The sequence below is a fragment of the Equus przewalskii genome, chromosome X (genome assembly GCF_037783145.1).
Source record: "Equus przewalskii isolate Varuska chromosome X, EquPr2, whole genome shotgun sequence".
In the NCBI taxonomy this organism is placed as follows: Eukaryota; Metazoa; Chordata; class Mammalia; order Perissodactyla; family Equidae; genus Equus; species Equus przewalskii.
Genome location: NC_091863.1, coordinates 54767303 through 54791134, shown reverse-complemented (window position 1 = coordinate 54791134; position 23832 = coordinate 54767303). Strand labels below are relative to the sequence as shown.

General features: G+C 38.3%; 1 protein-coding gene across 2 annotated transcripts in view; it reads left to right on the top strand.

The window, feature by feature from the left end:
- The window catches only part of SNX12 (sorting nexin 12), a 95382-nt gene extending 75314 nt beyond the window's left edge, over positions 1-20068 (top strand). For both annotated transcript variants that reach the window (XM_070606114.1, XM_070606113.1), the window contains 3 exons: positions 14819-14961; positions 16566-16786; positions 18726-20068. The gene's annotated coding sequence lies outside the window, so the exon portion shown is untranslated. The remainder of the gene's footprint in view (positions 1-14818; positions 14962-16565; positions 16787-18725) is intronic.
- Positions 20069-23832: the final 3764 nt, after the last annotated feature.

Below are 23832 nucleotides of genomic sequence, written 5' to 3'. Positions count from 1 at the left end.
CTGGAAGTTTGTGCCCTTTGACCAACATGTCTCCGTTTCTTCCATTCCCCAGCCCCTGGAAACCACTACTCTACTTTCTGTTTCTGTGAGTTCAGCTTTTTTAGATTCCACATATAAGTGATATCCTACAGTATTTGTGTTTCTCTGTCTGGCTTATTTCACTTAGCATAATGCCCTCAAGTTTCATCCATGTTGTTGCAAATGGCAGGATTTCCTTCTTTTTCATGACTAAATAACATTCTGTTGTATACATATCCTACATGTTCTTTATCCATTCATCCATTGATGGACACTTAGGTTGTTTCCATAACTTTGCTGTTGTGAGTACTGCAATGAACATGGGAATGCGGATATCTCTTTGATAGCCTGTTTTCATTTCCTTTGGATATATATGCAGAAGTGGGATTGCTGGATCATATAGAAGTTCTATTTTTAGTTTTTTGAGGAACCTCCATACTGTTTTCCATAGTGGCTGCACCAGTTTACATTCCTAGCTACAGTGTGCAAGGGTTCCCTTTTCTCCACATCCTTGTCAACACCTGTTATCTCCTGTCTTTTTGATGATGGCCATTCTAACAGGTGTGAGGTGATATCTCATTGTTTTGATTTGCATTTCCCCGATGATTAGTGATGTTGAGCACCTTTTCATGTACCTGTTGGCCATTTGTATCTCTTCTCTGGAAAAATATCTATTCATTTCCTCTGCCTATTTTAAAAATCAGATTTGGGCCGGCCCCGTGGCACAGCTGTTAAGTGCGCATGTTCCGCTTTGGCGACCTGGGGTTTGCCTGTTGGGATCCCGGGTGCGGACATGGCACCGCTTGGCAAGCCATGCTGTGGCAGGTGTCCCACATATAAAGTAGAGGAAGATGGGCACGGATGTGAGCTCAGGGCCAGTCTTCCTCAGCAAAAAGAGGAGGATTGGCAGCAGATGTTAGCTCAGGGCTAATCTTCCTAAAAAAAAAAATTGGATTGTTTGGTTTTTTTACTATTGAGTCATATGAGTTCATATGTATGATGAGTTCAGTCATATGATATTAACCCCTTATCAGATACATGATTTGCAAATATTTCCCCCCATTCAGTAGGTTGCCTTTTCATTTTGTTGATTATTTCTTTGGCTGTGCAGAAGCTATTTAGGTTGATATAGCCCCACTTATTAATTTTTGCTTTTGTTGCTTGTGCTTTTGGTGTCATAGCCAAAAAGTAATTGCCAAGGCCAATGTCAAGGAGCTTTTCCCCTATGTTTTCTTCTAGGATATCTATGGTTTCAGGTCTTATGTTTAAGTCTTTAATCAACTTCGAGTTAAATTTTGTGACTCTTTAAGACAGGAGTTCAATTTCATTCTTTTGCATGTGGATATCCAGTTTTCCCAGCACCATTTACTGAAGAGACTGTTCTTTCCCCATTGAGTATTTTTGGCTCCCTTGTCAAATATTAGTTGACTATATGTGAAGGTTTATTTCTGGACTCTCAATTCTGTTCCATTGGTCTATTACATTCATTTTTATGCCAATACTATACTGTTTTGATTAATATAGCTTTGTAGTGTAGTTTGACATCAGGAGGTTTGATGCCTCCAGCTTAGTTCTTCTTTCTCAGGATTACTTTGGCTATTTAGGGCCTTTAGTGGTTCCATACTAATTTTAGGATTCTTTTTCTATTTCTGTGAAAAAACGCCATTGGAATTTTGATAGGAATTGAATTGATTCTATAAGATGGCTTTGGGTAGTATGGACTTTTAACAATATTAATTCTTCTGATCCTTGAATATGGGATAGCTTTCCATTTGCATCTTCTTCCATTTCTTTCCTCAAACTCTTGTAGTTTACAGTGTAGAAATCTTTCACCTCCTTGGTTAAATTTATTTTAAAGTATTTTATTGTTTTTGATGCTATTGTGAATAGGATTGTTTTCTTTATTTCTTTTCAGATGTTTCATTGTTAATGTGTGGAAACACAACTGATTTCTGTATGTTGATTTTGTATCCTACAACTTTACTGAATTTGTTTATTCTAACAGTTTTTTGGTGGAATCTTTAGGATTTTCTATATATAAGATTACATCATCTGCAAACAGAAACAATTTTACTTCTTCCTTCTTGATTTGGATGCCTTTTATTTCATTTTCTTGCTTGAGTGCTCTGGTTAGGACTTCCAATACTACGTTGAATAAGATTAGTGAGAGTGGACACCATTGTCTTGTTCCTGGTCTTAGAGGGAAAGCTTTCAACATTTCACCATTGAGTATGTTGTCAGCTGTGGGCTTGTCATATATGGCCTCCATTATGTTGAGGCATGTTTCCTTCTATACCCAATTCATTGACTGTTTTTATCATGAAAGGTTGTTGTATTTTGTCAAATGCCTTTTCTGCAACTATTGAAATCATATGATTTTTATCTTTCATTCTGTCAATGTGGTGTATCACATTGATTTGTGTATGTTGAACCATGCTTGCATCCCAGGGATAAATCCCACTTGATCATGGTGTATGATCCTTTTAAAGTACTGTTGAATTCGGTTTGCTAAGATTTTTTTGAGAATTTTTGCATCTATATTCATCAGGGATATTGGCTTACAGTTTTCTTTTCTTATAGTGTCCTTATCTGGCCTTGGTATCAGGGTGATGCTGGCCTCATAGAATGAGTTTGGGAGTGTTCTCTCCTCTTCAATTTTTTGGAAGAGTTTCAGGAGGATTGCCATTAATTATTCTTTAAATGTGTGGTATAATTCACCTGTGAAACTGTCTGTGCTTTTCTTTTTCAGGAGGTTTTTGATTACTGATTCAATCTCCTTACTTGTTGGTTTTTTTCATATTTTCTATTTCTTCATGATTCAGTCTTGGTAAGTTGTGTGTTTCTAGGAATTTATCCAGTTCTTCTAGGTTGTCCAGTTTGTTGGTATGTCCAGTTCATAGTCATCTGTCATGATCCTTTGTATTCCTGTGGTATCATTCTGTGGTCTCCTTTCATTTCTGATTTTATTTATTTGAGTCCTCTTTCCTTTTTTTCTGAGTTAGTGTAGCTAAAAGTTTACAAATTTTGTTTATTCTAAAAAAACCCAAGCTCTTAATTTTGCTCATTTTTTCTATCGTTTTCTGGCCTCTATTTATTTCTGCCCTGATCTTTGTTATTTCCTTCCTTCTGCTAACTTTCAGCTTAGTTTGTTCTTCTTTTACTAGGTCCTTGAGGTGTAAAGTTAGGTGGTTTATTTGAGATCTTTCTTTTTTCTTAATGTAGGTATTTATCACTATAAACTTCTCTCTTAGAAGTTCTTTTGCAGCATCCTGTAGCTTTTGATATGTTATGCTTTCATTTTCATTTGTTTCAAGATATTTATTGATCACTTTTATTTTTTCTTTGGCTCATTGGTTGTTTAGCACTGTGTTGTTTAATTTCCACATATTTGTGAATTTTCCAGCTTTCCGCCTGTTGTTGATTTCTTGTTTCATACCATTGTGGTTGGAAAAAGTATTTGGTATGATTTCAATCTTAAATTTGCTAAGACTTGTTTTGTGACCTATCATATGATCTATCCTAAAGAATGTTCCATGAGCACTTGAGAAGAATGTATATTCTGCTACTTTTGGATGGAATGTGCTGTATGTCTGTTAGGTCTATCTGGTCTAAACTATGGTTCAAGCCCAGCATTTCCTTGTTGATTTTCTGTCTAGATGATCTATCCATTGTTGACAGTGGGATATTGAACTCACTTGCTATTATTGTATTGTTGTCTGTTTCTCCCTTCAGATCTGTTTGTATTTGCTTAATATATTTAGGTGCTTTGATGTTGGGTGCATATATATTCACAATTGTTATATCTTCTTGATATATTGACCCCCTTATCATTATATACTGACCATCTTTGGCTCTTGCTACTGGTTTTGGCTAAAAGTCTCTTTTCTGATATATGTATAGCTTCCTTTTCTCTTTTTTGGTTTCTACTTGCATGGTATATCTTCTTCGGTCCTTTCATTATGAGCCTATATGTGTTCTTAAAGCTGAAGTGAGTCTCTTTTAGGTAACTGTAGTTGGATCTTGTGTGTGTTTTTTTTAATCCATCCAGTCACTGTGTCTTTTGATTGGAGAATTCAATCCATTTATATTTAGAGTAATTAGTAATAGGTAAGGACTTACTAATGCCACCTTATTAATTATTTTCTGGCTCTTTTGCAGTTCCTTTGTTTTTTTCTTGTCTTTCTGCCTTGATTTGTAAATTGATAATTTTCCATAGTAGTATTCTTTGATTCCCTTCTCTTTATCTTTTGTGAATCTCCTTTAGATTTTTGCTTCATGGTTACCATAGGGCTTACATAAAACATCATATATCTATATATGTATATATCAGCCTATTTTATGCTGATAGCAATGTCTCACTTACAAAAACTTTGATTGCATGTAAGACCTCTATAGTTTTACTTCTTCCCTTTTAGGTTTATGTCACCATTTATAACTTTTTATGTTGTGTTTTCATTAACAAATTGTTGAATCTATAGCTCTTTTTAATACTTTTTGTCTTTTAACCTTTATACTAGAGTTAAGTAGGTAACACATCACCATATTACAGTATTAGGGTATTCTGAATCTGTCTATATGCTTATTCTTACCAGCATGTTATATATTTTCATGTTACTAATTAGCGTCCTTTTATTTCAGCTTGAAGAACTCCTTTCAGCATTTCTTGTAAGGCACATTTAATGGTGATGAATTCCCTCAACTTTTATTTATTAAGGAAAATCTTTATCTTGCCTTCATTTTTGAAGAATAACTTTGCTGGGGAAAGTATTCTTGGTTGGCAGTTTTTTTCTTTCTGCACGTTAAAAATAGCATCTCATTCTCTCCTCGCCTGTAAGGTCTCTCCTGAGAAATCTGCTGATAGCCTTATAGAGGGTTCCCTTGTATGAGAGATTTTTTTCTCTTGCTGCTTTTAAAATTCTCTCTTTTCTTGATTTTAGACAGTTTTATTATTATGTTTCTTGGAGAAGATCATTTTGGATTGAAATTTTGGTATAACCAATTAACTTCATGAACTTGAATATCCAAATCTCTCCCCAGGTTTGGGAAGTTCTCAACCATTATTTCTTTAAACAAGCTTTCTGCACCTTTTTCCATCTCTTCTACTGGGACTCCAGTGTTGCATACATTATTTCTCTTGATGGTGTCCCATAAGTCCTGTAAGCTTTCTTTATTTCTTTTCGTACTTTTTTCTTTTTGACCTTCTGATTGGATAATTTCAATTATTCTATCTTCTACCTCACTGATACTTTCTTCTGATTGTTCAAGTCCGTCATTGAAGCTCTCTATTGAATTCTTCAGTTCAATCTTTGTATTCTTCAGCTTCAAAATTTCTCTTGGGTTCTTTTTTATATTTTTTTATCTCTTTGTTGAATTTTTCATTTTGTTCTTGTATTGTTTTCTGATAGCATTAAATTGTTTATCTGTGTTCTTTTGTAGCTCTCTGAATATTTTTAGAACAATTATTTTGAATTCTTAGTTGGGCAATCCTGGATCTCCATTTCTTTGAGGACAGTTATTGGAGGTTTACTGTATTCCATTGGTGAAATCATGCTTTCCTGATTCTTCATGATCCCTGTAGCCTTCTGTAGATGCCTGCACATTTGAAGAAGCAGTCACCTCTTCCAGACTTTATGGACGGTCTTTGGTAAGGGAAGCCTTTCACCTAGAGCTGGGGGCTCACTTGAGCATGCTGTGACCCTGGGTCTAGTGGTGTAGGGCATCAAGTTTAGGGGCATATGATAGTACTAGGTCCAGGGGGGCATGATGTCTCTTCAGCTCAGGCCACTGGGTTCCACAGCATTGACAACTGTGGTTCTTGGTGATCACTGCAGGGGGTCCACTGTGGCTGCAGGGCTGTTGGTGTCCTTAGCAACATTTCCTGTTACCATGGCTGGGGACCAGGGCATGTAGCAGTGTGGCTAGAGCCAGTGATGGCACACATTTAGCTACAGGGGTTGGCTGCAGGTGCTTTTGTAGTGGCAGGAGCTGGATGCAGACACACATGTGGTGGTGGGGGCCAAGTGATATAACAAAGGTTGAGGCCAACCATGGGCTCACTGGTGGCTGCAGGGGCCCTAGCTGTTGGCATGCTCTCCCTTGGCTGCATAGTCTCCCCCTGGGTGTGCACACTGCAGTGGGAGCCAGTAATAGATGTTAGACATCAGGCCAGCAGCATGCAAGTGCACAGTTGGAGGGGATAACTGCAAGCATGCACATGGCAGTGGGGGTCAGCTGTGGGGGTTTAGGCTTGTGTCTTGCACTTACATAGCCACAGAGGCCTGAGCTGGCTGCCAGTGAGGTTCCCAGGCTCCAGTGGGGGAGGGGAGTGAGGAGGGACTCAGGTAGCTGATGTCAGTGAATGTGAATACCTGTGGGGCAAAAGATGGTGAAATCTGTGAGGCATCCACAGTGATTGTGTTGGCTAGTTTCTTCTCCTGTGGCGAAATCTGCTGTGTTTATCTACAGAGCAGATCACTGTGAACCGCAATTCCTTCCACTGCATGACTGCATTGGTAGCCCCTGTTTTTCTTCCTTGTTCCTAGCCATCTCTATATGGCTCAGCTTTGCTAGTTTGGGTGAGGTGGAACTGAAGTGAGACCTTCATGAAGTGCCTGAAAGGCTGGGGAAGGTGGTCACTCACCCCACTCTTCCTTTCCTGACGAGGGGAACTCTTTCTAGCTGGGAAGTTCCCCCTTGGTGCTGAGCAGTGGTAGCTTGGGGGATGGGATGATACAGGCAAAATGAAGCTGTCTACTTTCTCTTCTTTTATAGTTATTCTCAGGTTTTTTGTTCCACTTTCTTGCTACAGTTTCTTAAGTGAACTCCAGAGCTCTCTCAGAGCTGTTTTTGTTCATGGATAGCTATCTAATTATTGATCTTTGTGGGGGGATGGAGGCTGGGATCTCCTACATTGCCACTTTGATGGTGTCCTTGATAAATTTTATTATTTGGATTTTTCCTATTATAGTAGTTATCATATTTATTTTAGAAATTTTAGAAAATACAGATAAACAAAAAAAGAAAAGAAACCTAGGAACCCTACTTCCCAGAGATTATCAATATTAACATTTTGGTATATGTTCTTCTAGTCTTTTTCTATGTGTAATGGCTGTGCATATAGCCAACCCTATCTAACTACTTCCACAAGCCTTCCTTCTGTCAGAGTCCAAATGATCTCACTAATGTTTCTACAGCACTTATTTGATAAATCACACAGTGCATTGACTATGTTAATATTATTTTCTCTGGAAATCACCAGAGAGTCTCATATTTTCATTTTCTATATGTCCTAGATTTGAAAGCATATCACTTACCATCTGTTTCAGGGATTCTAATTTTTTCTTTCTTGCTACTGGACATAAATGTCTTATAATTCTCACTGGGAATTGATTAGTGAATAGATATTGTCAGGTAAAATGATTAGTGCTGTAATGAGTATGTTGGAAGCTGAGAACTTGGAAAAAGAATTACTGGTTGAAATTTTAATAAGAATTGTCATTGAAGGGATGAGATTAGCCATCTGTAGAAGTGGTTTACAAGTGTGCTACTAATGGAAATATGGGAAATAATCGAATTAACCGAGGTACAACTTTAGAACTGAGAGAGCAGTAACTAGAGAAAGCATTTCTGTAAACATTTTTATAGGCTTTTAAGATTACTACAGTATTTCTAATGTCTTTTAGTTTTTTACAAGAGAAAGCGTGTAGAAATATTTACATGTCTGTATATACAGATCTGTCTCATTTTTTCTTTTTTTATTGTGGTAAAACGTACATAGCCTAAAATTTACTATTTTAACCACTTTTCAGTGTGCAGTTCAGTGGCATTAATTACATTCACATTGTTATACAACCATTACCACTATCCATCTCCAAAACTTTTTCACTATCCCAAACTGAAACTCTGTACCCATTAAACAATAACTCCCCATTCTCCCTCAGCCCCTGAAAACCACTATTCTACTTTCTGTCTCTGGGAATTTGACAACTCTAGGTACCTCATATAAGCAGAATTATGCAATTTTTGTCCTTTTGTGTCTGGCTTATTTCACTTAGCAGTATGTGTTCAAGGTTTATCCATGTTATGGTGTGTATCAGAATTTCCTTTCTTTTTAAGGCTGAATAATATTCTATTGTATGTATATACCACACTTTGTTTATCCATTCATCTGTTGATGGTCATTTGTGTTGTTTCCACTTTTGGCTATTGTGAATAGTGATGCCGTAAACATGGTGTGCAAATAATCTGAGTTCTTGTTTTCAATTCTTTTGGGTATATGGGTATATGCCTAGAAGTGGAATGGCTCAATAATATGGTAATTCTATATTTAATTTTTTGTGGAACTGCCATACTGTACCATTTTACATCCCCACCAGCAATGCATAAGGGTTTCAATTTCTCTGCATCCTCGCTAACATTTATTATCTTTTAATTTTTTTTAAATAATAGCCACCCCAATATCCTAATGGGTGTGAAGTGGTATCTCATTGTGGTTTTGATTTGCATTTCCCTAGTGATTAGTAACGTTGAGCATCTTTTCATGTGCTTTTTGGACATTTGCATATCTTCTTTGGAGATTTACCTATTTTTAAATTGGGTTGTTTTTGTTGTTTATCTCCTTCACTTTTGAAGGATGAATTTGCTAGATACAGAATTCTAGGTTGGTGGCTTTTTTCTTTCAACACTTTAAATATTTCACTGCTCTCTCTTCTTGCTTGCATGGTCTCTGAAGAGAAGTTTGATGTAATTCTTATCCTTGTTCCTCTGTAGGTAAGATGTTTTTTAACCCTGAATTCTTTAAAGAGCTTGTCTTTGTCTTTGATTTTCTATAATTTGAATATGATATGCCTAGGTATAGATTTTTTGATATTTACCCTGGATTGCTGTTCTCTGAGCTCTCTGGATCTGTGGTTTGTTATCTATCATTAATTTTGGAAAATTCTCAGCCATTATTAGTTCAAATATTTCGTCTGTTCTTTTGTCTCCTTCTTCTCTTTCTGGTATTCCCATTATGCATATATTACACCTTTTGTAATTGTCCCACAAGTATTGGATATTATGTTCCATCTTTTGCATTCTTTTTTTTCTTTGCATTCTAGTTTCAGAAGTTTCTATTTTCGTATCTTCAAACTCACTGATTCTTTCCACATTTATGTCCCATCTACTGATGAGCCCATAAAAGACATTCTTCATTACCATTATAGTGTTTTTGATTTCTAGCATTTCCTTTTGATTCTTTCTTAGAATTTCCATCTCTCTGCTTACATTACCCATCTATTCTTGTATGTTGTCCAGTTTTTCCAATAGAGCCCTTAGCATATAGTTATTTTAAATTCCTGTTCTGGTAGTACCAAAATCTCTGCCATATCTGAGTCTGGCTCTGATGTTTTCTCTTTCTCTTCATACTGTGTTTTTTGCCATTTAGTATGCCTTGTAATGCCTCGTTGAAAGCTTAACATGATGTACTAGATAAGAGGAACTCAGGTAAATTGACATTTTGTGTGAGATTTTATGTTTGTCTGGCTAGCAGTTAGGCTGGGTTTACTATGTACTGTAGTTGTGTCAGAGGTAAAATTTCCTCTGTTGTCCTTGTTTTTTTGTTTTTTAAGAAAGATTGGCCCTGAGCTAACTGCTGCCAATCCTCCTCTTTTTGCTGAGGAAGACTGGCCCTGAGCTAACATCCATGCCCATCTTCCTCTACTTTATATGTGGGACGCGTGCCACAGCATGGCTTGCCAAGCGGTGCCATGTCCGCACCCAGGATCCGAACCGGCGAACCCTGGGCCACTGAAGCAGAATGTGCGCACTTAACCACTGTGCCACCAGGTTGGCCCAGGTGTCCTTGTTTTTCTTTCCCCTGTTGTCTTTGGATTTGCCCTAGAGAGTTATTCTTAAAGATCTGAGACATGCAATTCTTTCATTTGTAATTCCCTGTTGTTATACAGGAGCTTTATTGATGTGGTGGTATGGTGTCAGAGACGGGGAAAGATTCTATATTCCTATAATTAGGTCTCAGTCTGTTAGTAAGCCTGTGTTCCTAGGCTGTGATCTTTACAAGTGCTTTTTATTCCACCCTGCCACAACTTGAGTGAGATAGGAAGTCTAGAGGGAGCTGGAGTTGGATATTTCCATTCCTCCAGATTGGCTAGGCTCTAGCAAAACCCAGTGTGGTAGGTTCTGGTAAAATCAGTTAGCTTTGGTGCAGGCTTTTGTTAAGGAGAACAGAATACCTTGGGTTATTTCAAAATGGTTATTCCCCACACCCCCGTCACAATCATGAGGGAATTTTTCTCCAAGCTTTGCATTGAGAACCTAGTGGGGCTCATGTAGGTAAAAGTCATGAAAGTGTGGGGGCCTCCCTGGGACTGGGGCTCCCCTCTGGACTTTTAAATTCTCATGCTTGTCCACATAGAGCTTCCAACAATTGGTCAATTGATTTTCCTATCCTAATACTAGCTCCAGTGGGGGGCTTCTGCTCTCAAAAGCTGTGATTCACTCTATTCACCTGTCTCTCCACTTTTGGGGGCAGTGGTTTACCCTGTGACCTCAATTCTCTGAAGAACCTAAGAATAGTTGTGCATTTTCAGTTCCGCTTTTTTCCTGTGAGGATAGGAGGGATGACTTCTGAGCTCTTTACGTGTCAGACCTGACATTTTTTTTCAAACATAAGTTTTTTATGTTTTTCCTTTGTGTTCATCATTTTTTTTTACTGTAGGGAAGATTAGGATGGCATCTGAGGTTCTTTCCAATACTAAGATTGTTTTTAGATGATAAAAGATTTCAATCAGCAGTTAGTCTTACAGGGTTACACTTTTGCTAAATGCATTCCTATCCCAACCAGTTAGACCCACTATAGTTTTGTTTTCCAAGCTGTGACATGACATAATGAAGCTTAAATTTCACTTATAGTTTTATATTTCTAATGCTTTCCTGCAACCTCTTGCATGTTTGAATTTTTCTTTTCTTTTTATTGTGGTAAAATATACGTGCCATAAAATTTACCATTTTAACTCTTTTAAAGTATACAATTCAGTGGTTTTAAGTATATTTATGATGTTGTGCAACCATCAGCTCTATCTAACTTTTTCATCACTCTAAATGGAAACTCTGTACCTATTAAGCAGTCACTCCCCATTCCACCTGCCCTCAGCCCCTGACAACCACTAATCTGCCCCCTATCTTTATGGATTTACCTATTCTGGTTATTTCATATGAATGGAATCATACAATATATGATCTTTTGTGTCTGGTTTCTTTCATTTAGCATGATGTTTTCTCCTTTTTTCCTCCACTTTTATAAAGATATGACTGACAAACACTGTATATACTTAAGGTGTACAATACGATGTGTTGATGTATATATACATGATATTGTATACAGTGTGAAATGATTAACATGATGTTTTTAATGCTTATCCACACTGTAGCACGTATCAGTACTTCATTCCTTTTTATGGCTGAATAATATTCCATCATATGGGTACACGACATTTTGTTTATCCGTTGATAGACATTTGGCTGTTTCTATCTTTGGCTATTGTAAATAGTGCTACTATGAACATATATGTTCAAAGTTTTGTTTGAACACCTGTTTATAATTGTTTGGGGTTTTTTGAGGAAGATTAGCTCTGAGCTAACATCTGCCACCGATTCTCTTCCTTTTGCTGAGGAAGATTGGCCCTGAGCTAACATCCGTGCCCATCTTCCTCTATTTTATATGTGGGATGCCTGCCACAGCATGGCTTGATAAGCAGTGCATAGGTCTGCACCCAGGATCCGAACCAGTGAACCCAAGGCTGCTGAATTGGAACGTGCAAACTTAACTACTGCGCCACTGGGCTGGCCCCTTTCATTCTTTTGTGTGTACACGTAGGAGTAGAATTGCTTGGTCATATAGTAATTCTGTGTTTAACTTGTTGAGGAATTGCCAAACTGCTTTCCGCAGCAGCTGTATCATTTTACATTCCCACCAGCAATATATGGGGGTTCCAATTTCTCCACATCCTCACTAACACTTGTTGATATCTGTTATTTTGATCATAGCTATCTTTGTGGGTGTGAAGTGGTATCTCATTGTGGTTTTGATTTACATTTTCCTAATGATTAGTGATGGTGAACATCTTTTCCTGTGCTTGTTGGCCATTTGTATTTCTTCTTTGAAGAAATGTCCATTGAAATCTTTGCTCTTTTTAAAACTGGGTTGTCTTTTTATTGTTGAGTTATAGGAGTTCTTTGTATATTCTTGATATATATATATATATAATCATATATAAGATTTGTGAATATTTTCTCCCATTCTGAGAGTTGTGTTTCCATTCTCTTGATATCTTTTTTATAATAGCTTTATTAAGACATAATTCACATACTATACAATTCACTCATTTAAGGTATACAATTAATTGGTTTTTAGTGTATTCACAGAGTTGTGCACTATCACCACAATTAATTTTCAAACATTTTTATCACTCCAAAAATAAACACCATACCAATTTGCAGTTACTCTCCACTATATTTTTCTTCAAGGAGGATTTTACTTGATGTATTTGTAGCAGACCTTAAGAGCTACTGAGCTCTGTAGTCAGACTGAGATGCAAGTTTATGGTAAAGTTTCCTACTGTATAATGTAGAGAAGATAGCTTTCCTGGTGTAAATGGGTTTAGAGTGTTTGGAAACTATCCCCTGAAATATTACTCCATAAAAACAACCACCACCTTGTAATTATATTTCTTAAGGAATCCATACCCTGATTAATGTCATAGGAGGCCAAATATCTACACACTAAAATCACTTTCAGAAGGCCCATTCATTTCAGGTAGATTGTTTTGTAAAAGGATTATACTTCTTGACTTCTAATGCTTCTTCCAACTCTGAAATTCATTCAGGAAAGTGAAGGGAAAGGAGATACAAGGACTGAATTTTAATTCATCTTTCTATCCCAGATCTTTAGCATGGTTTCAGGTACATAGTAAGAAGTCACTGAATGACTAATGACTTCAGTTTTGAACCTGTTGAGTTTGAGGTGCTGGCAAGCCACACGGTATCTTGCAAGTAATTATAAACTTGGTTCCGAAACTCAGAGAGGTTGAGGATAGAAATAAATCTTCAGGAGTTGTTCATATAAGTGAGACTGCAACTATATCAATGGATAATATTGCTAAAGGAAGGAAAGATGGAATAGGAAGAAATTCAGAATCATTGTTCTGCAGACTAAGAATGAGGCTCTACCCTTAGGCCCATGTTTTCAAAGTATGGATCCTCTGCATTACCTGGTATTCCCATTTAAAATTCAGATTCCCAGATGTACTTAATCTGTTTCTAGGGTTAGAATCTAGCCATTTGTATTATAACAAGCTTCTCTGTTCATTAAAGCTTCCCATTGTTTTATATACATTAATGTTTGAGAGAGCCTGCTTTAGAGAGAGAATATAGACAGAATCACCTGGAGGACTTCATTTTCCATATTTTCTATAATAAACGTGTATCACTTTAAATGGAAAATATTTTTTTTTTAAATATTGGATACTGATGCTTAGAGAGCTCTCAGGTTCATAGTTCCTATGTACACTATATACCTTCACATTTGCCTTTTCTATAGTGAGCCATTCCCCCTTTCCTGCCCCCGAATCTGCCTAATCCTGTCTGGCTTTTAGAATCAAGTGGCTAAAGGAAAAAAAGCTTAGTAAAGGGACTTGGGGTCCTGTTTTATCTACTACTTCTTTATTGGCACCGTTTGCCCTTCCCCAAACAATAACTAAAAAAGCAAAAGCTAATTTTCTTTTTTTTCCCCTCCCCAAAGCCCCAGTACATAGTTTTATATCCTGGTTGTAAGTCCTTCTATTTCTATGTGGGATGCCACCACAGCATCGCTTGATGAGTAGTGTGTTGGTCTGTGCCCAGGATCCGAACTGCCAAACCCTGGGCTGCTGAAGTGGAGTGTGCAAAGTTAACCACTACACCACCATGCTGCCCTCAAAAACTAATTTTCAATACAAATTCTTTTATATTACCAGTTTCATGGCAAGTCAATGCCCTATTGCCTGTTCGTGGATTGTAAGGGCTGTAGCCATGGGTTTCCCAAGACAAGGAGTCCCTAGAAAGCTGGAAACATTCAACCCGTATGCACTTATTACTTTGTCAAGGTGCTGTAACCAAAGGCCACACAGACATAGTAAACCATAAGGATTGTATTTAGTGTGAAAGGAAGAATGGGCATATAGAGGGATGGCTCCAAGTCTGTCACTTCAGGGACCTTCAACCTTTTCCTGGTTCTCTCTGTCTGGCTAGTCAGCATTCCCACAGAAAGTGGGGCTGTCATCAAGGCTGACTTTAAGCCAAAGGGTTTAAATATTTTCTGTGTGCGATTTGTATGATGATAGTCAATGTAGTTCTCTCTCTCTCCTCCCACCTTCACCTCTGTCCCCCACCACCGCTAACAACCTTTTACAACTACTGCACCTTATCTAGAAGTGAAATATCAATCCAGAGAGCTCCAGACTATAGCATGGAAATGAAACCTTGGCAGAGCAATGTCCATTTTGTTGCATCATGTCCAGGGTACTTTTTGCTGTTATCAGAGGCAGGCTGAGGCCATAATTCTTGGGTTTACTCACCCCAGATAGTCAGAAACCAGACAGAGAGAGAAGATGGGAAGGAAGACTTGATCTACAAAGACCAAGTGTCTACGCAGAACAGTCAACTTAGTGCCAACTGAGGGCAGCGTGGCCTCACTTTAAACCCTTCTAATCTGTTCTGTTCCTGTCCCTGAAACCTTCATGACTCTGGCCTTTGTGTTCTTTTCCAGGTGACCAGGGTGATGTCTAAAAGAAGGCAGGAAGCTGTAGTAACACGCAAAGCAGACTTGCCTTTAGGGAATGTTCTCCTTGGCTCTAGATTCCAGACTTCAATCTTTTCATTCAACTTACATTTTATGAGTGCTTATGCCAGGTATTTTGTGGGCCTTTGAGATAAGAAGTTGGGTAAGATTTAGTCCCTGTCCAAGAAGAGTTCATAATTTAGTGGGGGACACAGAAATGTGAACAAATAATTAGCATATTATAAAGTACAAGTACTGGAATAGAGGGGGGCCATCAGAAGGTTCTCTCTAATTGGAATGGTACATTTATGATGTCAAAGTTGGAAAGGTAGGATGGGACCAGATCTAAAGACTCATGGAGTTTGGGCTTTATCCTTGTAGACCAATGTTTTCCAACTTCACTGACTCATATTCTGCCTTCACCATTTTAATTTCTTAATTTAGGCAGTAATATCTTTGAAATCATGAGTTTAATATATTTTCTTATGAATATTAAAATAAAAATATATTAATTTGTGTACCAGCAGTGGTACACTATAACTGTTTAGAAAGATAATTCTGAGAGCATTGTATGAGAGAGATTGGATGGGGGAGTAAAACAGGATTATTTGAAAAGTTATTGAAATACTGAGAGATGATAAAGTCCTGAACTAAAAAAAGGCATTATTGGCAGGGGTGGTAAAGAGGGGAAGGGATTTAAAAGAGATTTAGGAACTAGAATAGACAGGACTTATAATTAATTAGAGGAAGGTAGGGATATTTATGAACTAAAATCTAGATTTGGTAACTAATTAAGTGGGAGAGTGGAAGATTACAGAAAAGGAAGGATCGAGAATTACTTGCAGGTCTCTTGTCTTGGGAGTGAATGATGGTACTAATTCACCAAAATAGAGAAGAAGAACAAAAGTAGGTTTGAGGGAAAATATTTCCCTCAAAAAATTTATCTAATTGCAATTTTCTTTTAAATTACAAATGCAGTATGTTCTCACTGTAACAAGTGAAACAATCCAAAAATACAAGAAGAAAGTTAATAATCTCCCCTTTCATATCCCCCTCCCCTTCCATTGTAACATCAAGGGGACCAATTTGTGTAGCCTTCCACACCTTCTTCATGAGTGTGTATGTGTATATATATGTGTATGTATGTATGATTTTAATGATTAGTTTTTATAAAGATGAGGATATATATATATATATATATATATATATATATATATATATATATGTATAGTCCTACAACTTGGTTTTCTTACTTAGTAATACTTCAGTGGATATACCCCTAGGTCAATATATATCAATCTAACCTGTGCTTTTTGTGTGTGTGTGAGAGGAAGATTGGCCCTGAGCTGACATCTGTCGCCAATCCTCCTCTTTTTGCTTGAGGAAGATGGTCCCTGAGCTAATATCTGTGCCAATCTTCCTCTACTTTGTATATGAGATGCCGCCACAGCATGGCCTGATGAATGGTGTGTAGGTCCACACCCAGGATCTGAACCTGTGAACCCTGGGCCACTGAAGCAGAGCATGCAAACTTAAGCACGATGCCACCAGGCCGGCCCCATACCCAATGCTTTTTTTTGTTAATATTTACATGGTTTATCTTTTTATATCCTTTTACTTTCAACCTACCTATGTCATTGTGTTTCAAGTGCGTTTCTTGTAGACAGCATGTACTCGGATCCTGTTTTTTTTAATCCACTCTGCTGATTTCTGTCTTTTTTTTTTTGCAAGGAAGATTGCCCCTGAGCTGACATCTGTGCCCATCTTCTTCTATTTTATGTGGGATGCTGCCACAGGGATGGCTTGATGACCAGTGCTAGGTCCCAGTGCACCTGGGATCCGAACCTGTGAACCCGGGGCCACTGAAGCGGAGCGTGCAAAGTTAATCACTACACCGCCGGGCTGGCCTCAATCTCTGTCTTTTAATTTGCTGTATTTGGACCATTTTCATTTGAGGTAATTGTATTAATTTCCTAGGACTGCTATAACAAAATAACATGAGCTGGGTAGCTTAAAACAACAGAAAATTAGTATCTCACAGTTGTGAAGACTAAAAGTCTGAAATCAAGGTGTTGTCAGGGCCATGCTTCCTCTGAAGCCTCTAGAGGTTGATCCTTTTTGCCTCTTCCAACTTCTGGAATCCTCACACGATCCCTGGCTTGTGGCAGCAGAATTACTCCAATCTCTGCCTCTGTCTTCACATGGCCCTCTTCCTTCTGTGTCAGTGTTCATGTGTCATGTGAAGACATGGTGTTCTCTTTCTCTGTGTGTCTATGTCCATATTTCCCTCTTCTTTTTTTTAAGATTTTGTTTTTCCTTTTTCTCCCCAAAGCCCGCCAGTGCATAGTTTCATATTTTTAGTTGTGGATCCTTCTAGTTGTGGCATGAAGGATGCCACCTCAGCATGGCCTGATGAGTGGTGCCATGTCTGCGCCTAGGATCTGAACTGGCGAAACCCTGGGCCACCGAAGCAGAGCGCGTGAACTTAACCTCTAGGTCACAGGCCAGCCCCATATTTCCCTCTTCTTAAAAGGACACCAGTCAGATTGTTTTATGGTCCACCGTAACAACCTCATCTTAACTTGATTACATCTTCAAGACACTTGCTATAGACTGAATGTTTGTGTTCCCCCAAAATTTGTATATTGAAACCTAATTTCTAATATGATGATATTAGGAGGGTGGGGCCTTTGGGAGGTGATTAAGTCATGAGAGTGGAGCCCTCATGAATGGGATTAATGCTCTTTTAAAAGAGACCCCAGAGAGCTCCCTTGTACTTTGTGCCATGTGAGGATACAACAGGAAGTCAGCAGCCCACAGCCCAGAAGAGGGCTCTCACCAGAACTCAACCGTGCTGGCACCTTGATCTCAAATTTTCAGCCTCCAGAACTGTGAGAAATAAATTTATATTGCTTATAATACTTTGTTATAGTAGCCCAAACTGACTAAGACAACCCTATTTCCAAATAAGGTCACATTCACAGGTTTGGGGGTTAGGACTTCAATATATCTTTGTGGATGACATAATTCAACCTATGATAGTAATTATTCACATGTTAAGACTTGAGTCTGCCACTTTCTTATTTGTTTTCTGTTGGTTTCCTCTGTTTCTTGTTCTCTTTTCTTACCTTTCTGTGGTTACTTGAATATTTTTTAGGATTCTATCTTGATTTCTTTACAGTATTTTTGAGCATACTGCTTTATATAGTTTTCTTAGTTGTTGCTCTAGGTGTTACAATGTAAATATGTTACTAATTACATTCTACTGGTATCGGTGTTTTACCACTTCAAGTGAAGTATGAAGACCTTACTTCCATTTAGATCTATTTACCTTCTCCACTTTAAAAAAATGTAACTGTCTTAAGTATTTCCTCTACATATGTTGAACCACCACATCAGATGGTGTTATAATTTTTGCTTTAACCATCAAATATGAGTTAAGAAACTCATGAAGAGGATAATATACCCCTATTTTTGCCCATTCTGATGTTTTTTTCCTCTCTGAAGTTCCAGGACTTCTTTTATCTTTTCTTTCTGTTGAGAGAATTCTTTTAGCCATTCTTTAAGGGCAGGTTTGCTAGCAACAAATTTTCTCCATTTTCCTTTATCTGAAGGATAGTTTTGCCAGATACAGAACTTGTTGTTTACAGTACTTTTTTTTTTTTTTTTACTAATCTTTATTTTTTTTAGAACAGTTTTAGATTTACAGAAAAATTGAGAAGACAGTACAGAGAGTCCTCATATACCCTGTACCCAGTTTCCCCTGTGGTTAACATCTTACATTAGTATGATATATTTGCTATAATTAATGAAGGAGTATTGATACCTTATAATTAAAGTCCATACTTTATTCAGATTTCTTTAGTTTTTACCTAATGTTCTTCATCTGTTTCAGGACCATCCAGAATACCACCTTACATTTAGTCATCATGTCTCCTTGGGCTCCTCTTGGCTATGGCAGTTTCTCAGACTTTTATTGCTTTTGATCAGCTTGATAACTTTGAAGAGCACTGGTCAGCTATTTTGTAGAAAATACCTCTATTGGAATTTGTCTGATTCATGATTAAACTGGGGTTATGGGTTTTGGGGAGGAAGACCACAGAAGTGAAAATACCATTTTCATCACATCATATCAAGAGTACATACTAGCAAAGATGTTACTTTTGATGTTCACCTTGAACACCTGGCTGATGTGTTTGTTAGATTTCTCCACAGTCAAGTTACTCTTTGATCTCCTTTTCCATCTTGTACTCTTGGAAGTCACTGTATGCACCCAAACTTAAAGAATAGAGTTATGCTCCCCCTCCTTGAGAGCAAAGTATCTACATGAATTATTTAGAATTTTGCATAGCAGATTTGTCTCTTTTCCCCATGAATGTATTTATCTATCAGTCCAATCAATCAATCATTTGTTTATATCAGTATAGACTCATGGATATTTATTTTGTACCTTGGGTTATAACCCGATACCACTTTATTGTATTGCTCAAATTGTTCTAGCTTTGGCCACTGGGAGCTCTTTTAGTTGGCTTCTGTGTCCCTTTGTTATTCCACTATCATTGTGTTTTTCTCCTTTGAGTGCTTCCTTCCTTTCTGGCACTATAAGATGTTCCAGGCTATCTTGTATATTTCCTGCCCTAATCTGACAGTTCTTTTCTTTCTGCACTTGAAAAATTTTGTGCCACTTCCTTCTGGCCTGCATGGTTTCAGATGAGAAATCTGCTATAATTCAAATTGATGTTCCTGTATACTTTTCTCTTTGGCTGACTTCAAGATTTTTTCATTGTCTTTCATTTTCAGCAGTTTAATTATGATGTGTCTTGGCATGGATTTCTTTGTAACCCATCCTTTCTAATAACTGCATGCTATTCCATATGTGGAGATAGCACAATTAAAAATATATGCTATAGAAATATAATCACCAATATAAAAATATACATATAAAGAATACTTATTGTAGCATTGTTGTTAGTGGCAAAAAAAAATGGGAACAGACTGTAGGGTCAAACAGAATGTGTTATTAATCTGGGGGAAGTCTTCAGTGCTGTGGGTTGAGTTAATGATATTCCTCAGTTTATAGCACATTATCATCATTGGCCCTTGTAAGATTCCTCCCTGTTTGTTTGTATATTCTCTTTTAGCCTCATTTCCCACTCCCAGGCCCTCTCCACCCGACAGGCAACCATTCCTTAATGTATATCCTTTTGTTTAAATATATTCTTATAAAGTACAACTTTTTTTATGTGTGTATTATTTTAATTTACATAAATCTTTTTGTGTTAGACATTTCAATGTTTTCTTTTTCACTCAACACCCTGGTATAAAAGCCATTCCTGTTGCTATGCAATACATCTGAGGCATTCCTTCTTCCTGCTGCATCATACTCCAAGGTATATATCTACCACATTTCCCTTATCCACTTCTCCAGTGATGGGCAAGCAGATTACCTCCACCTTCCTGTTAACACAAACAACAATGTGATGAGCATCCTTGTACATGCACCCTATGGACCTGTGTGGCAATTTCTTTGGCATAGAAGGGACATATATGTATTTTATACTTTAATAGATATCGCCAGATTAGTTTCCTAAAAGGTTATAACTAGTCATACTTCTACCAGCAGTGTCTGAGAGTCTTTTTTTCCCTAATCTTCATCAACACTCGGTGTTCTCATGCTCATAAATTTTTGTCAGTCTTTGTAAGAAACATTGCATTTATTGGTTTAATTTGCATTTTCCTGGTTACTAGGTGAGGAAACATGAATTTCTTTTGTAAATTGTCTTGTTTAGAATTGAATTCTGAATGTGTTGAATTTGAGACATCTGGGAGCATCTAGATGACCTGTCTAGTAGGCAACTCAAAATATGAGCGTATAGTTCCAAAGAGAATTAGAGTCGGGAGATAGCAAATTAGGAGTTGACAGTTTATAGATGATAGCCAAAATCATCTAAATGGGATCTAAAAGATAGGATCATCTGTGAAAACAGTGTAAAGTGAGAGAAGAGCTGAACAGAATCCCTGCAAATTCAACATTTAAGCAGCAGATAGAGGAGGAGTCAGGAAGAATGTGAGAAGGAAAAGTTACAGAGGAGGAAGAGAAGCAGGAAAAAGGGATGCCAGGGAAACAAGTGGGGAGAGATTTCCAAAGAGGAGGATGTGATCAGCCATATCGAAGGCTACAGAGAGGTCCAGTGAGGTTCGGACTGAAAAGTATCTGTTAGATTTGGCAATTAGGACATTATTTGTCACCTTAGTGAGTGTAGTTCCAATAATATGGTGAGGGCAGAAACCAAATTGCAGGGGGTCGAGAAGAGGCTTGGGGGTGAGGAACTAGATAGAGGAGAAATAGATGATCCTTTAAAGAAGTTTGGACCTAAAGGCAAGGAAAGAGGGCAACAGTTAAAGGGATTATAAAGTTTGGGGAGGGCTTCATTTGTTTTAAGAAAGGAGAGACTTGGTCATTTGTACAGGCTGATAGAAAGAGAGGTTAGAGACAAGAAGAAGAGAGATTTTTTTAATTGTTCCAAGTGGAACTCTTGATTTCCCTTCCAAACACGCTTCTCCCCAAGACTTTATAATCTCAGTAAATGACACTACTATCATCCAGTTGCTCAACCCCAAAACCTGGGTATGACCTGTTTTGTTTTGTTTTGTGAGGAAAATCTGCCCTGAGCTAACATCCATTGCCAATCCTCCTCTTTTTTGGCTTGAGGAGGATTAGCCCTGGGCTAACATCTGTGCCAATCTTCCTCTACTTTGTATGTGGGATGCCTCCACAGCACGACTGATGAATGGAGGACATCTGCCCTTGGGATCCGAACCCGCAAACCCTGGGCTGCTGAAGTGGAGCGCACGGAACTTTAACCACTTGGCCACGGGCCGACCCCTGGATATGACCTTTGAGTCGCCCCCTCCCTTCCTTTCTCTCGTTCCATTTCATGAGCAAGTGGGAATGTTGGGAGAGCACCCGAATTTTCTAATACTCTAATAACCTTACTTACCAGAGCAGGATGTAGGAGCCATGCAAGTCAGGGTCAGAAAGAGGGCTTCTTGAGCTTGCTTTTTGTTTCCTGACCTTATTCAAAGGTAATAGTCAATTTTGAGAACAGAGCAGATGCCAGCCTTAAATAGCTAACTGAACTTCTTTCGATTATTAAAAACAATACATTGGCTTTAGTGCTGTATTGAGAATTAATGATGAAAAGCATCAGCAAAATAGTACAAACTGGTGGTGTAGCTCCTCTTCATAATAAGTATTAATTCTGCTCTTCCTTCCAGTTCTCTGGTAAGGAAGAGAGAAGATTAGGCGCCAGTCTAATAATGAAAGGGAAGGATATGGGTAGGGGCTGAGTGTGAAGGAAATAAGCCTTTGTTTGAAAATCTACTATGTGCCTTAAAACTCACTAGACTTAAATCCTTAATGGCATGACCGTGTACCCCCAAGACTGGGTACATAGTGTAGGAGCTTGATAAATGTTTGAATCTAAACTGTTAAATTACCTCGTTTAATCCCTGCAATAACCCTATGAGGTAAATAGTTTTACCCACATTGTACAGATTAGGATAGAAAAGCTAGGAGAATTGAGTAGCTTGTCCAAGTTCAGACTTACGAGAATGGGCATGCATCAAATCTCTGCAGTGCAGTGCAAACACCTCGTTGTAGAGGAGGGTCAGTGGTTTGGGGTAAGGAGTGCGGCTGTGGCGAAGAGAGTAACTTTCTCTGCACTGACCTGCTTTAGAGCCAGAGTTTCTCAGCCTTGGAACTTGATATTTGCAATTAGATAATTCTTTGTTGTGCGTGGCCATCCTCTGCTTTGTAAGATGTTTACCAGTATCTCTGTCCTCTACCCACTAGATGTCAGTAGCACACCCTCCCCACCCCACCTGGTTGTGACAACTAAAATTGTCTCCAGACACTGCCAGGGTTGAAATCACCCCTGGGTGAGAAGCACTGCTTTAGAGGCTCACAGAACAGGGTTGGTGCTGCCCAGGAGCCTCTTTATACTCAGAGTGACTCTTCCCCAGTCTTTTCTCCCTGCAAAGTCAGTGGTAGAGAGCCTGAAGTGAGCACAAACCGACCTTGGCTGATTCTAACCTATTTATATTCCTCCCTCCGTATTATAGATTTCAGTTTTTCCCTCCCTTGCATCCCCCACCCAGCCCTTCCTCCCATTTTGGCCAATGTTGTACTTTGTATGAGAACAGCACCCCAGGGTGACTAGAGTATCAGTCACGCAGAGTGTGTCTGAACTTTCTGGTGAAATTCAGGCCCTTTCTGCTACCAAACTTTACTCTAGGCCCTGAGGCTGGTTGGCTCTCTCCCCCGTGGTCTCCTTTGTCATATGGAGATGCCAGTCATATTTGTGGGATTCCATCCATTGTTAAAAAAAATGATGGCGTCAGATCTATCTGAATCCAAGGCCCATCCTCTTACCTTTACTCCAGTGATTTTCAAACTTTAACTTGGATCAGAATCACTTGGAGGTCAGGTTACCAGATTTAGAAATAAATAAACAAGAAACAAAACAAGATACCCAGTTAAACTTGAATTTGAATATAAGTATGTCCCAAATATTGCAAATATTTATACTAAAAAAATTATTTGTTGTTTATGTGAAATTCACATTTAGCTGGACCATCCTATATTTTGTCTAGCAACCTTGCCGAAAGGGCTTATTAAAACATAGATTACTAGCCCTCACCCTCAAGAGATTCAGCTTCAGTAGGTCTGATGGAACCTGAGAATTTGTCTGCTGGTCTAGGGACCACACTTTTGAGATCCATGGCATATAGGTTAAATGGTGAAAGATAAGAGTGTTGCCTCTGTGAAGCCTTCCCCCCGATCTTCACACCTCACCAAAGCAGAAGGGAAGAAAATGACTGAAACTGAAAGCAGGGTTCTACCTTTTTTAAAGTACTGAACCACCGGATCAGAAATCCATGTGTGAGGGTAGATGAATTTTCATTGATAACAATAGCCTGCTAGCTATTCAAAACTGTGA